Raw genomic sequence first — 14,427 nt, 5'->3', positions numbered from 1 at the left:
GAGACGTGTAGTAATGATCTAGGAGAAGATGGAGATTTGGTGCAACAGTTATGTTCTCATTATTGTGATGAATATCTCAGTGAAGGTGCATGAATGATGACCTCGATGAAGCAGTAGTGTTCATGATGATCTCAACAATAAGAAGAGGATTGGTGACTTTGCCTTGGAGTGGCCTAGTAGGTCAAGGGTCATGGTGTTGGTGTTCGTCAATTGGAATCTCTATAAGAAGAATTACGTGCGAGTTTTCCTCTCGAAGAGGGAGCGGTTTTGGCCTTGCAGAATGCTAACTCCTTGTGTTCTTGTCTCTTTGTTTTGGTAGCAGTTTGATGAAGTAAACACACACACCCATAATAAGAAGAAGATAAATATAAGATAAATGGTAAAAACATTTCACAAATTGTTATCAAGTATAGAAGAATCTATTTAATGCTAACTGCCCTAGATTATTCAACATGGTATCAGAGTTAAGGTGTTCAAGTCAAATGAAGGGCAACAAAAGAGACATACAATGATTTGTCTTCAAGGACATCAAAGCAGGTTGAAAGGATTAAAGGAGCAAGTATATAACGGAAAATCACTCAACTCATGCTCAGTTTGATGGAGTATATCAGTGATCATCACTTCATGATCGCCGAACTTTCTCCATGCCATAAAAGATAGTTTCAGGTATATCTATCTATCTATCTATCTATCTATCTATCTATCTATCTATCTATATATATATATATATATATATATATATATATATATATATATATATATATATATATATATATATATTGTAGAAGTAATCCAAGGAATACATCTCACAATCCATGCTAACATCACTGTCTCAATATAGTTATTACATCAAGGAAGTTTCGGTGATGAGACAGTCTCTCTATACAGTGCCACCCATAGTTTAGTTATGTTATTTAGTGACAAGTTTGGGCTATCTATGCTTTGCATCTCTACACAACTCTATGCACATAGACATCATTGTCTCAGCGCAGTACCATATCAATATACTTGTCACAATCTCAAATTTTGTCTATGAATATGATCTCAGTAAGCATGATGCTCGGATCAGAACATAGTATCACTAGCATGTCAACAATATGTTGAAGTCAAAAATACCTTAAAGATGAATTGGAAAGGTCATGAAGTAGTTTCGGTAATGTCAAGACCACTAATGTCATGGTGCTAGAAGGTCTCCAAGGAAGTCGTGATGAAAGGATACTAATGGTGGGAAGCTCAAGCAAAAAAAGCATCAAGGTGAAGATCTCCTCTTCACACACCATGTAAGTATCTTTCAATTTTATAATAATATTTGGTTAAATGATTTCATCATTGCAAGGGGATTTATAAATCGGCTAGATAATCAAAAGTACTTGCATAGAATAAGGAGGATTGTCATAATCCTCATAGAAAAGAGAAATCATTAATATCTATGAAAAGGTCTATAAAGGCCAAGCATTGTTTGAATCCATCAAGAGATTCTTAAGATTCATAGGATATCACTCAAAAAGTCCTCTCATACCTAAATAGCAAAAGAGGAGATATAAAGAGAGATATATAAAATGCTAGATATACTCTCGGAAATTAAAGTAAAGAAGGGCACTTGGACCTACACAATAGTAAAGCTATCAAATAATGAAGGAATAACTTCATGAAGATCTATGAAAGATGATAAGAAGGTAGTCATCATTGATGAGCAAGGTAACAAATATCAATGAATAAAGATGGTTACCTCACCTGGCAATTTGTGGTCTCTATGCTAGATAGAGAAAGACAAGTTGCAGTCTATAGTATTAAAGGATGAAAGAATTAAACCACGTGCAAAAAAGATAGGCAAGCTTGTTCCTCAAGCAAAGACAAAAATAAGTATATTTAAGATCCAATGCTATAGAAAGATTTTGGAAGTTCATATCACTGAAAGATGGAGAAAGCTAAAGAAAAGGGCCAAGGAAAGAGGGAGTATCAAATCTCTCCTATGAGTAAGATAATATCCCTCGCAAAAGGATCCTATCATAAGCTCCTATATCTTTTGTTAGAAGATATGAAAATGATAATAAGATGCATCATGGCATCATGAAAGCATTAGAAGCAAGAGCTCGTGACATCACCATGGATATCATGAAGGACAAAAGGGATAAAATCCATGGCAGTCAAACATAGCTCTTGGGAATCTCATTGAACATTGAAGCAAAGAAAGATGTCATCCAGGACAAGGCTCATCATACATTAAGGCAAAAAGGAAAGATCTGCCAGATAGGGATACACAAGATCCTCAAGATTCCCTAAAGGAGTCCTCATCGAAGGGTTCACTAATCTAAAGAGGGAGCAAGTGTTTCATCAAGAACTCCAACTTATGGAATTCATGGGATAATGATGTGATGACATGAAGCAGATCAAGGGATTAAAAATATCTTCAATCAAGGAAGCTACTAGAAGCCTTGATGACCTGAAGGTAAAATAAGGTATGTATGCTTGTGTTTAATATTATAATGACATGCCATATGGTTGCAGGTAACATGGATCATTACTTCTATCTTGAGAAGCATGATCAGGGGGAAAAGGATCTCCTCCTCTGAAAATATGCAAAAGGACATAAGACACACTGGATGAAATCAACATAATATATCTTGATATGAAGTATGAGGTGGTTGCCTACAATTAAGAAACTCTGATTAAAAACACCTGGGAAGGAAGTGTGTGAGGAAGGAAGAGATCGTGAGATATGAAACCCTAATGAAGGCAATCAACATCCACAAGACCAAGAACATTTGATTAGGAAATCTCTCAGAAAGATATAATGATTAGATCTAAGACTTTTGTGATCCATAATGTTGATATCACTCTTTTGGATTATTCACATTGCTAGGATTTGGTCAACGTTTCGAACCAAGTAATGAAATTCATCCTCAGGACCACATTAGTTGGTTCGAAACGTCGACCAAATCCTAGCAATGTGATTAATCCGAAAGACTGATATCGAAATCAAAGATATAAAGACTCTGATGAAACTCTGAAAAAGATGAAGACCCTTGACAATGGATATATTTGGGAGATATGTCAATAAGTGTGCAGCATGTTGATACCTACAAGAATATGTCACGATGAAGAGCCATATCATAAGGTATAATTGAATTTAATATGATGTTTTGTTTCTTGAATAATATATGGATGAGTTCATGTAGGGCTACTAGAACAAGACTTGTAAGTACAAGTACAACCAACATTCATGTGATGGATGAAAACTCTTGAAAGAAGCACAGAAAGAAAAGTAGTCACATGAAATAAGTTCCAGATGTACGCCAAGAAGGCCACTTTCCATGAAGAAAGGAATGATATGACGGAATAAGAAGGAAAGTGATCATTGGTTGTTGCCCTACAAGGAAGAAGCTCAACTAAATTTCATGACATCAAAGAGAAAAGTTGATCAAGTAGCTGAAGAACCCACGAAGAAGAAGTTGTTGATGTATAAAAGAGTCCTAGCTAAGAGGGAGCTCTGACATGTCCTTGATCAAGAGGGAGTTTGAATTAGATCACTCCTGATTACAAAGGAGTGACGATTGTGTTTCTCCATTTCATGTGTCATGCACTAGACCAGGACTAACAGTCGTAAGTCTAGATGAAGGCCATGAATGGAAATGTAGGCACGTGATAGACACAACATTCTTGTCTTCACTTGGAAAGACAGAATGGGAGGGTTGGGTAATCATTTGGCATTTGATACTCTTTGAGGATGTGTAGGGCATCCAAGATAAGAGTAGGCAAGATGATCGATATTCTTTGAGGGCTAGGAACCTAAGATAAGAATAGTCTTAGAAGGTCATACTGAGTGAACACCCAGGTGGGTATGTACCTTGAGAGACAATGATGAAGGTGTCTATAAATAATTGGTCTCACCAACATTGTAGCTCATGGTCTCATGGAGAGATGGAGCTGTTAGTCAAGGCCTTGCACTATGACAATGTTGATTGATATGATGCTATACAGATGGGATTACCAATCTGATTATTCTTATGAGAAATTCTTCAGATTGAGAATAACCAAGTACCATTGTAAATACCTCCCTAGTTAAGAGGGAGTGTTGAAGAAAAGGGTAACTAGGTTTGGTATTTGTCAATGTAATTTTGATCTACATACTTGTCAAGAAAAATAATTATTATTTTTATAAATAATATGAATGAGTTTCTTGCTCATTCCATAGGTCTTGGAAAGTCAAAGAGTCAAAATTATATTGAAGAGCTCTACTTGAGCATCTCTGCAATAAAAATGGGTCAACCTAGTCTCTAGCAACCCTCCAAATGACAAGCACCACCGTCTCTATCATGTTGACTTGGAAATTAAATTAAAAGGCAGTCATGTCAGCCTAAAAAGAATTAGATTCACTCATGTTAGCTCAATAAATAGACACAACGCTTCACATTATAATGTTGACTTATTTATAGAGACATGACTACTATACATACCCTGTTGGGGTCACCGTAGGAGAAAAAACTTCAGATCACTCTAAAACTTCAAACAAGGCACAATATCTCGGACAAGGTACAGGATTATAGTATTTCGGTTGAGCACATAAGTATATGTATTTTGATGGGTACAATATCTCTTTGTTTTTCGGATGATCATCATGATCACCGTCTTGATATACTAGGACATTCTTGGCATATCTATCATGATAAGGATCCTGGTGCAAGAAACTCTCATCTATACACACTAGACATCATTCTCCAGATAAAGTCACAGTCTCAGCATGATTATGATATCACTGGTATACACTCGGTATGCCAAAACACAATCATAATCTCGACACAGTGACAACTATGATGGAAGATAATAATGAAGTCCTCAATGAAGTTTTCACGTATATATCTCAGTATGGAAGCCTAATCAACATGATAATGATCTCATTGAGAAGTGTAGTAATGATCTAAGAGAAGATGGATATATGGTGCAGTAGTTATGTTCTCATTATTGTGATGAATATGTCAGTGAAGGTGCATGAATGATGACCTCGGTGAAGTAGAAATGTTGATGATGATCTGAACAGTAAGAAGAGGATTGGTGACTTGGTCATGGAGTGGCCTAGTAGGACAAGGGTCATGGTCTTGGTGTTCTTCAATTGGAATCTCTATAAGAAGAATTACGTGTGGGTTTTCCTCTCCAAGAGGGAGAGGTTTTGGCCTTGGTGGAATGCCAACTCCTTGTGTTCTTGTCTCCTTGTTTTGGTAGCAATTTGATGAAGTAAACACACACACACACACTAATAATAAGAAGAAGATCAAGATAAGCTAAATGGTAAAAGCATTTCACAAATTGTTATCAAGTATAGAAGAATCCGTCTAATGCTAATTGCCCTAGATTCTTTAACAAAAAACCACTTTCTTGCATGGGTAGCTTAAGGAGGAAGTCTACTTGGAACAACCTCAGGGGTTCGAAGTACAAGATTGAAGGACACACTTATGCAGGTTGAAGAAATCCCTCTATGGTTTGAAGCAAGCCCCTGGGCTTGCTAAAAAAGGATTGATAACTATCTTATGAAGCTAGGATTTACAAGGAGTGATGTTGATCTTAGCTTATACTTCAAGGCTGAAAAGGACATGCCTCTCATTTCAATCCTTTATGTAGATGATCTCTTTCTGACATGTGCAAACCCTCTCCTTTATCAATGCAAAAGGGAGTTGGCTTCTGAGTTTGAGATGAAAGACCTAGGACTTATGCACTACTTCCAAGGCCTGGAGGTTTGGCAAAAGCCATGTGAGATTTTCCTTTATCAAGGAAAATACATTGTGAAGCTGCTCGAGAGATGTGGGATGGTGGATTTTAAGTTTGTGCCTACTCCGATGGAACTCAACTTCAAGAAGCTATGTGGAAATATTGTTGGGCCCGAATTGGCAAACCGATCTGAATATAGACAACTTGTGGTGGCCTTGATGTTCTTGGTAAACTCTCTTCTAGACATATGCTTTTTTATGAATAAGTTGAGTCAATTTATGGTCGAGCCTTGTCACATACATTGGATTGTTGTTAAGAAACTCTTGAGATGTCTCTATGGCACAATCAACTATGGATCGAGATACACTATTGTGAAATTGAGGCTAAATGGATATACTGATGCTAACTGGGTTGGCAGTGTGGTGGATCGAAAAAACACGTATGGATGTTGCTTCTCATTGGGGTCTACTTCAATTTCTTAGATGATCAGGAAGTAGAAATCGGTTGCTCTAAGCACCGCCAAGGCTGAATAAATTGCAGTTAATATGGCCTGTTGTGAGACTGTTTGGTTGAGGAATATCATTAATGAGCTATTTGAGCACGTGTTGGATACCATCGTGATCTTCCACGACAACCAGAGTGGGATTCACCTTTCAGAGAATCTCATGTTCCACGATTGCTCCAAGCACATTGATATTAGGTACCACTTTATCTAGATGGTACAATGGGGAGCAATAATGCTCCAACACATCAAGACTGATGAGCAGGTCACAGACATCCTCATGAAGCTCATAGGGAAGGTCAAAGTCTTAGCCTTCTGAGAGATACTTGGAGTTGTGTAAATACCCTCCCATGAGGGTCCTTCTTAAGTTGGACATTAAGCTCTGGGAACTCTTGGGGGCTTGGGTAACTTCTTGGGGCTATGGATGGCCATAGGGTGCCTTCCCCTATTGGTGTGTTGTGTACAGGGTGAGTGGTTCACCTTCCCCTGTGATACCCCACGATGGTTGACATGTGTGTAGGGTGAGTGGCCCACCTTCCCATATGATTGACACATGCATAGGATGAGTGGTTCACCTTCTCCTGTTAATGCCCTAGAATACATCCTACCCATGTAGTCAGGGACTCATGGGAAGTACCTCTCATTTGGCCAATGAGTTGGGAAAAGTGGATAGGGACCATAAGGCTACCGATGGACGCATCGTGTACTATTGTACTCCCTATGTCTAAGATGCATGGTTTTCAACAACTTGATCTAGGATCAAATCTGATCGAGGTTCTACCTCTAGACTAACTTTTGTCGGTGGAGAGCGGTAAGGTTTTGTGACTCATTCTCGATCGATTCTTCATTATCTATATCAGTTTCAACAGAGCATAGATGAAATATAGAGACGGTACAAGATGTCAAGATGGCATGATGATCGATATTGATAGATGGATTAGCAGGTGAAATCCTCCTTGGTTGAGAGGGAGTGTTAAAATTGTCAACTAGGGCCAAATTCCCCTTTAGACAACTCATTTGATGGAGATTATGATTGCACTGAATTCCCCTTTTCGAGAGGACCAAAATTTATCTAAAGATCATCAAATTTGGACAAGCAGAAATGTGTTTTCAAATTTATGCCTACACATGTAAATTGTCAAGGTCGACCACATCATCATGTAAGCTCATGAAGCCCAAGAGACATGTCAATTCAACCTCAAAGATTTGTATAAATGCAAGTGTCCTCTCACCTCATTTGGCATCATCATCACTCACACATTCTTCTCTCCTTATCTCTTTGGTTCGTACATGTATTGGGTAATTTCTCTCTCACACGTGCGACAAGGCGGATGAATTTCAGACACATGTACAGGGCAGAAAATTTCATAAGTTGCTTTAAGTTTTACCAACGTTGACCAAGGATTGTTTGATCAAGTTTGACTGCAATTTTGGAGGGTTTAACTCTGTTTGACGAGGGCGCATTGGTTGACACAGAAACCAAGATTTTTTGGGTTGTTGACTTGCGTTGACCGTAGGCTTATTTGATCGCAGGATTGACTTTAGGTTGATTGTAGATTTTATGACTGTTTTGTGTTGACTTTGAACATTGTTGGAAGTCAAGTTTGACTACCTTTGACTGAGCTTCAAAAGGGAATTTTTGTTGTTGCGTTGACCATCTTTGACTCTTTGGTTAGGGTTGAATTTGACTATGTTTGACTACAGATTTGACAGGATTGTTTTGACTTTTATTTGACAAGCCAGCTTTAACTTTTTGTACTCCCTGTGCGTTGAACATTTGATATAATAATAAGAATAATTGATCAAAGGGTTTTCCCCATCTTGGGGATTTTCCATGGCATTCGCCAAATTTGGTGTTCTCTTGTCTTGGCTTGTCTTCTGCTTTTTGTTATTTCATGTTCTATCTACAATTACTGTCAATTTGATTAATGGTTAATGTGATTGCTATTGGAAATTGTCATTGGGCTGCTAAAGGACATTGAAGTAATTGTGCTAAGCATAGAACATACCATTATTAACTAAAATTAACAAAGGTTAAGGGCATTCAAAATGAAATATATTGGTGTTTGTGTCAATCACATACTTATATGTTGTTACCAGTAGCTCAGTTAAATCCTCCTCAGGAGAGTGGAGATAACTTGGAGATCGATATTTTTAACCATAATAAATTTTCATTGAAACTTTAGTGTATCATGCAATAGTTTGTTGAAACTTGATCTTTCGAACAAAATATAAGATAAAGTAATATAATATGATTTTATTGAAGTAAACAAATGACCACAAATATGTCAATGGGATTGCTACATATATTTGTGCCAATACAAAGTGGGAGCCCAAAGTCCACTCCTATAGAAGCAAGATAGAAGCAGATCTAATCTATAATATTAGAGATACAAAATTAGAAATACAAAGGCATAGTACAAAGTTGTGATGTCTCACGGGCTGGTACTGAGAAGGAAAACTTAAAACCCCCAAAGCTATGAATCACATGTCACTAGTTGTATCAATCCCATGACAAAAAAAAAAAATTAACATGTTTATGTTATGTACTTTTCTAAATTGTTAAAGATACATGTATATTTTAGATCCTAGTCAATTGAAACTAGATTCATACCCAAAAGCATAGATCACATGATGCAATATCATAATACCTAATCTTTTGAATCCCATCTATGTTGCGTGGGCACACTTTCTCCCCCAAAATCGTCCCTTGTACCCATTATTCTAGTGTTATAGGGACGGGGGGATGAGTAGGAAACATTCCAAACTATTGGAGACTTTGTCTATGACATGGACATTGGAACTTGTTGGCCATGCTCGAGACATTCTAGGCATGTTTGTTCAGTTTTAACAATGGATTTTAATGATTGGACAATATGATATATCTAGGCGTAATAATTTATTTGAATTTAGTTTGATTTCATAATTTGAATTTTCGATTTTATAATCTAAATTTATTAACTATTATGTAAACAAACTCTAAATTTATTTCAATGTTTTAATTTTATTATGTTTATGGTGAATTCTAAATTTTTTTAGTGTGCAATTGTTTCCCCCAACCCATCCTCCCTTGAAAATTTTGGGGGTGTGCTCTAGTCGTCCAAGGCACTAATCCCTTATCGCTACCATTCTCAACATTCTCTTGTTGTGAAAACCAATGCAACATAGGTTCCCATTTTTTGTTCATTGCAACAATGAAAATGAGAAATACCTCATTTATATAGTTTTCTAAACAAATCTTCAAATGATGAAAACAAGTCGCTATATTCATTATTATAGCAGTCCTTTTGTTAGCCACATTAAATCTATTATAAAGTGTTATATGTATTCTTTTGACGTTGGTCTAATTAGAATACATGCAAGCCAACTTGTCTCTCTATTTTTTAGCACTTTTGTGTTGAATTTCAATTTCTTATACAAGCTAAAGGAATTTCTAGGGGTCATGGTAAACAGTTGGACTCCTCTTTGTAGCAATTGTCATAATGAGAATGGTTTTAGTGGATGACATGATGTTAATGAATGTATATGATACAAAACATCTTATTGTAAACCCAAGAATACAAAAGAATAAATGAAGCACCATGGATTGGAGTCCTTTTGGAAGGGGTTCTGTTAGGCCCCTATACTACTAGTGTAACCCCTTATTGTTATTAGTACAACCCACTTATTATATTGATGTACCCATGTAGTGCCCATATTGTTACTATTGTGTCGCATGGAAGCCCACTATTGCTATTATTGTGCCCTTAAATTATTATTGTTATGTCCGCTCTCATTATGTTATGACCCCTTAGACTCCTATATATAGAAAGGAGGTCTTTTCATTTGTATCATCCAAGAATTGTTCATTTATGTAATGTAAAGGAGGTTGCCCCCTCGAAGAGGCTGAATTCTAAGGCGTTGATCTATCTTTTTTATCTTTTTCTTGAGCTGATTTCATAACATTTAGTATCAGAGCTTTGGATTCTAGGGTTTCGCTGCTCCAAACAGGTCATCATGGAATTTTCGCTATAACTTTTTTTCTGCGATGTTTCCGAAGTTGCAAAAAAAATCCATTTGATAAGAAATCGCGCTAAACCTCGGGTCCAAATTTCAGAGCTTTTTGCGCTATATTTGCAGAGATATGATCTGAGGAAGTTGGTCTTTTTGTAGACTCCTGAATTACATTCCAAACAGGTGACTTGGGGAAAATCGTCATAACTTTCTCTCTGGGGATCATATTGAAATTTCGTAAGAAGTTACAGAAAGAGGATATACTGTAGTTTTTTGTATGCATTTTTCAGATCCAAAGGTCAAAACAGTGACACGTGGCACTTCATACAAGTTCGCTCTTCTAGAAAGGTCTATAATCATGTCATCTTGGGAGATTGTGCATAACTCTTTCTTGGAGAATCCAATTTGGATCAGACTGGTGGCATTGGAAAGAGGACACAAAGGGCTACTACAAGTCACAATTTCAGAACTTAAAGATACAAAAGTACAGAGTTACAGTCATTTCAAGATCGAGCTCCTAAAATCAAGAAAAATCAAGATGAGGAAGTTTGATGGCAAGGATCCAGTAAATTGGATACTTCAGATGGAGCAATATTTTGATCTACATGGTGTACCACTGTTACAAAAGGTATGTATTGCATCTTCATATTTAGAACCGGATCAATTTTTATGGTATGAAGGGCTTTGTTGTCATAAACAACTTGTTACGTGGTTAATTTTCACGGAGGAAATGATAGCACATTATGAGGATACAAAAAGAAACACCTTCTTTAGAGCAACACCACAACAATTGGAAAGAGTAAAAGGGCTTTGTGACATAGTGGAAAGCAAAATTATGGAAACCAGGAAGCACACCCCTCACAACTATAAAGATGGAAGTGTTGTTTCTCTTAGCCTTCCACAACCTACAAGGGTTACAACACAACAATTGGAAGAAAAAAGAGAAAAAAGGCTTTGTTACAATTGTGATAGCAAATGCACTAAAGGTCATAAGTGTGCTGAGAAGAAATTATTTTACATAGAATATGAAGAGGAGGAAGAAAAGGATCAAGAAACATCAAAAGAAGAAGATATACACCAAGACCCCACCCCAGAGAAAGAAGAAATGAATCAGACCATATCTTGTAAAGCATTGGCAAGAATTACCACTCTTCAAACTCTCAAGATAGAAGGACATATCAAGAAGAAAAAGGTGCAAGAAGTGAAAGATCACATCGAGAAAGAAGAAATGAATCCAACCATATCTTGTAATTCATTGGTCGGAATTACCACTCCTCAAACTATCAAGATAGAAGGGCATATCAAGAAGAAAAATTTTCAAGAAGTGAAAGATCACATTGAACATCAAGAAATGAATCCGACCATATCTTGTAAAGGATTGGAAGAAATTACCACTCCTCAAACTTTAGAGATAGATGGACATATCAAGAAGAAAAAGGTTCAAGCAGTGAAAGATCACATCAAGCATCAACAACAAGTTCTCCAACTTTTAAAGGATAAGGCCACTTCGGTGCAAAATCAAATGAACCAACAAGCACTTAAAAAATGGCGACCTTACCGAATGGGAAGACTTTCAAGGATGAGGATGTGGAAACATTGCTTTGTGCTATTTCTATTATCCAACCAGATTGGATAAACGAAGCAAGGGATGAATTGGAAAAGGACGAAGAAGTATGGCCACTGATTCAAAAGTTGCAAAAGATCCCAATTCAAACAATATTGCCAGAAATTGAAGACGAAGGAAAAATCATATTGGAACCTAGAGCAATCACAGAAACAATAACCCGACAGCTATGAAATCGATCAATTTCAGAGTATCTCAACAAGTGGAAGAACTTACCCGCTGAAGATTCCACATGCGAGGATAATAATTTTATACAAAAGCATCAAGAACTACTCAAGCGTTGAGGACAACGCTTTTTGAAGGAAAGGGGCATGTTAGGCCCCTATACTACTAGTGTAACCCCTTATTGTTATTAGTACAACCCATTTATTATATTGATGTACCCATGTAGTGCCCATATTGTTACTATTGTGCCCCATAGAAGCCCACTATTGTTACTATTGTGCCCTTACATTATTATTGTTATGTTCGCTCTGATTATGTTATGACCTCTTAGACTCCTATATATAGAAAGGAGGTCTTTTTATTTGTATCATCCAATAATTGTTCATTTATGTAATGTAAAGGAGGTTGCCCCCTCGAAGAGGCTGAATTCTAAGGCGTTGATCTATCTTTTCTATCTTTTTTTTGAGCTGGTTTCATAGCAGGTTCTTCCTTGTAACTACATTGTTATGAATAAAATTTATATAAAAATAATTAAAAAATATAAATTGTAAATCATAAATAATGATTAATTAACTAGTGATTAGTATTGAAGACTCATCTTTGTGAAAAAGTAGTTACCTGCCTAGCTATATAAGTAGACCCTCATTGTCATTTGCAATCATCTCACTTGTATTTAAATATTTTCATATAATAAATTAGTTGTCTCATGATGGACATTCTTTTATACCAGATATTCTGAGTATTCTATTACGTATACAACTTTGTTCTTTACATTGGTATTAGAGCATTCCTTTGGGTATATGAACCTTGTTTGTTACATTGGTATAAGAGTTGTTTGATCCTCTTGCCACTCAATCGCTGCACAGAGCTAGTCTAATCTACCCTTTGGCCATTAACTCTTCGCTAACTTCATTGTTGTCGCAATTCAAGCGTTTCGCTACATATTTTTATATTCCCCATTTTTCCAAATTCATTGTTAGGCCTCTGGCCATTAAAAGAATATATATATATATAACCACACATTAAAAAAAAATCAAAGAAAAAAACCAGAGGAGATTATTAAAAAAAATTGAAAATATATTATTGAAAAAAAAATATTAATTAAAAAAAATCATTTATATAAAAAAAAAATTAAAAAAGAAAAAGTAAAAGGAACTTACCTATGGTTGCCCCGAAACTGTAGCCCGATAAGCCACCATTGCCATTGTATAGTCGTCGTTGCCGCCAAGGCCCTTGATGGACCAATCCTCCACTATCGTGGTCACTGCTCATGACCTCGTTATAAAATAATTATAGAAATAAAAATAAAAAGAGCAGGTTACACAGTCGTTGTTGAACCCTTCGGAACCCTATTTCACACCGTTGACTGTTGTAGGCATCAAACCTTGTTGAAATCAATGACAATCATTCATTTTTTATCACTGTACAATTTGTATTGTTTGTAAAACAACTGTACTGCATGAGCATTGGAATGACCTCTACAATCATCATTGATAGGTCTCTGCCCCATTCACAGTCACTTTTCTACGAGCTTCGGTCGACACTACTGCCTCCATAAATCGCTAAGGAAATATTTGGTACTGGTCAAGATTCCGTAAGCAGCCGCTTTACTCCATGCACTGAGGAAAACAATCATATTCTCAAAATAAAAATCATTGCTTTCAATTTAATTATAATTGTGAAAAGCCAAAGTCATTTATAATAAAACCCTCAACGAGACCAAGAAGCAGATAAAATTTGTGGTGTGGAGCATATACTAACACTGTCTCTATTAATTCTAAGGAACAAATTGGAACAATAACTATCACAACCAGTCGCTGCCCTTCGTATATATTTTTCATTAATTTTGTATGTGAGTGATCCATCTATATGGTGTGATGTGACGATTCATGTGGTAACTTTTTTTCATTGGAAAGAGGTTTTAAGAATATTAACATTTCATGGCTAAACGAACTTTCTTTATGTCTTTCTTTATGTGTGTGAAGTTATTTAATAAAAAGGGAAAGCAAACAACCGGGGTATTTCATTATACATATGTAGAAAATATATATAAATGTTTTACAAAGTGAAAAAGGTTATTATCTAAATAAAAATGGATTAAAGAAAAAAAAGGGGAAAATGAAAAGAAGGAGACTTATTATATTTTGAAGAAGTGGTCACTTTGACAAAGAATTTGTAAATTTCATAAACAAAGTATTGTTTTACAAAATTATCAACAAGCCAAAATGGAGTCTAATTTCGAAATAAAGGAACGAATATTTCCATAACTTCATTAACTTATGCTCCCGTGCTATCTAGAATTAAGGGGACTCTTGCAAGAAAAGATACTACTATTTCTATCTCTCCCACCGAAGAAGAAAATTACATAAAACCTAACTTTTATAACCAATTGGTGATCCCTGAGTCAAATGTAACAAAAAAGTTAGACCCTTGGGCTAAA

Source organism: Pinus tabuliformis, chromosome 6, assembly GCF_031772625.1.
Source record: "Pinus tabuliformis cultivar Carrire ecotype Pingquan chromosome 6, CPIR1, whole genome shotgun sequence".
Classification (NCBI taxonomy): domain Eukaryota; kingdom Viridiplantae; phylum Streptophyta; class Pinopsida; order Pinales; family Pinaceae; genus Pinus; species Pinus tabuliformis.
Note: the sequence above shows the minus strand (reverse complement) of the source record.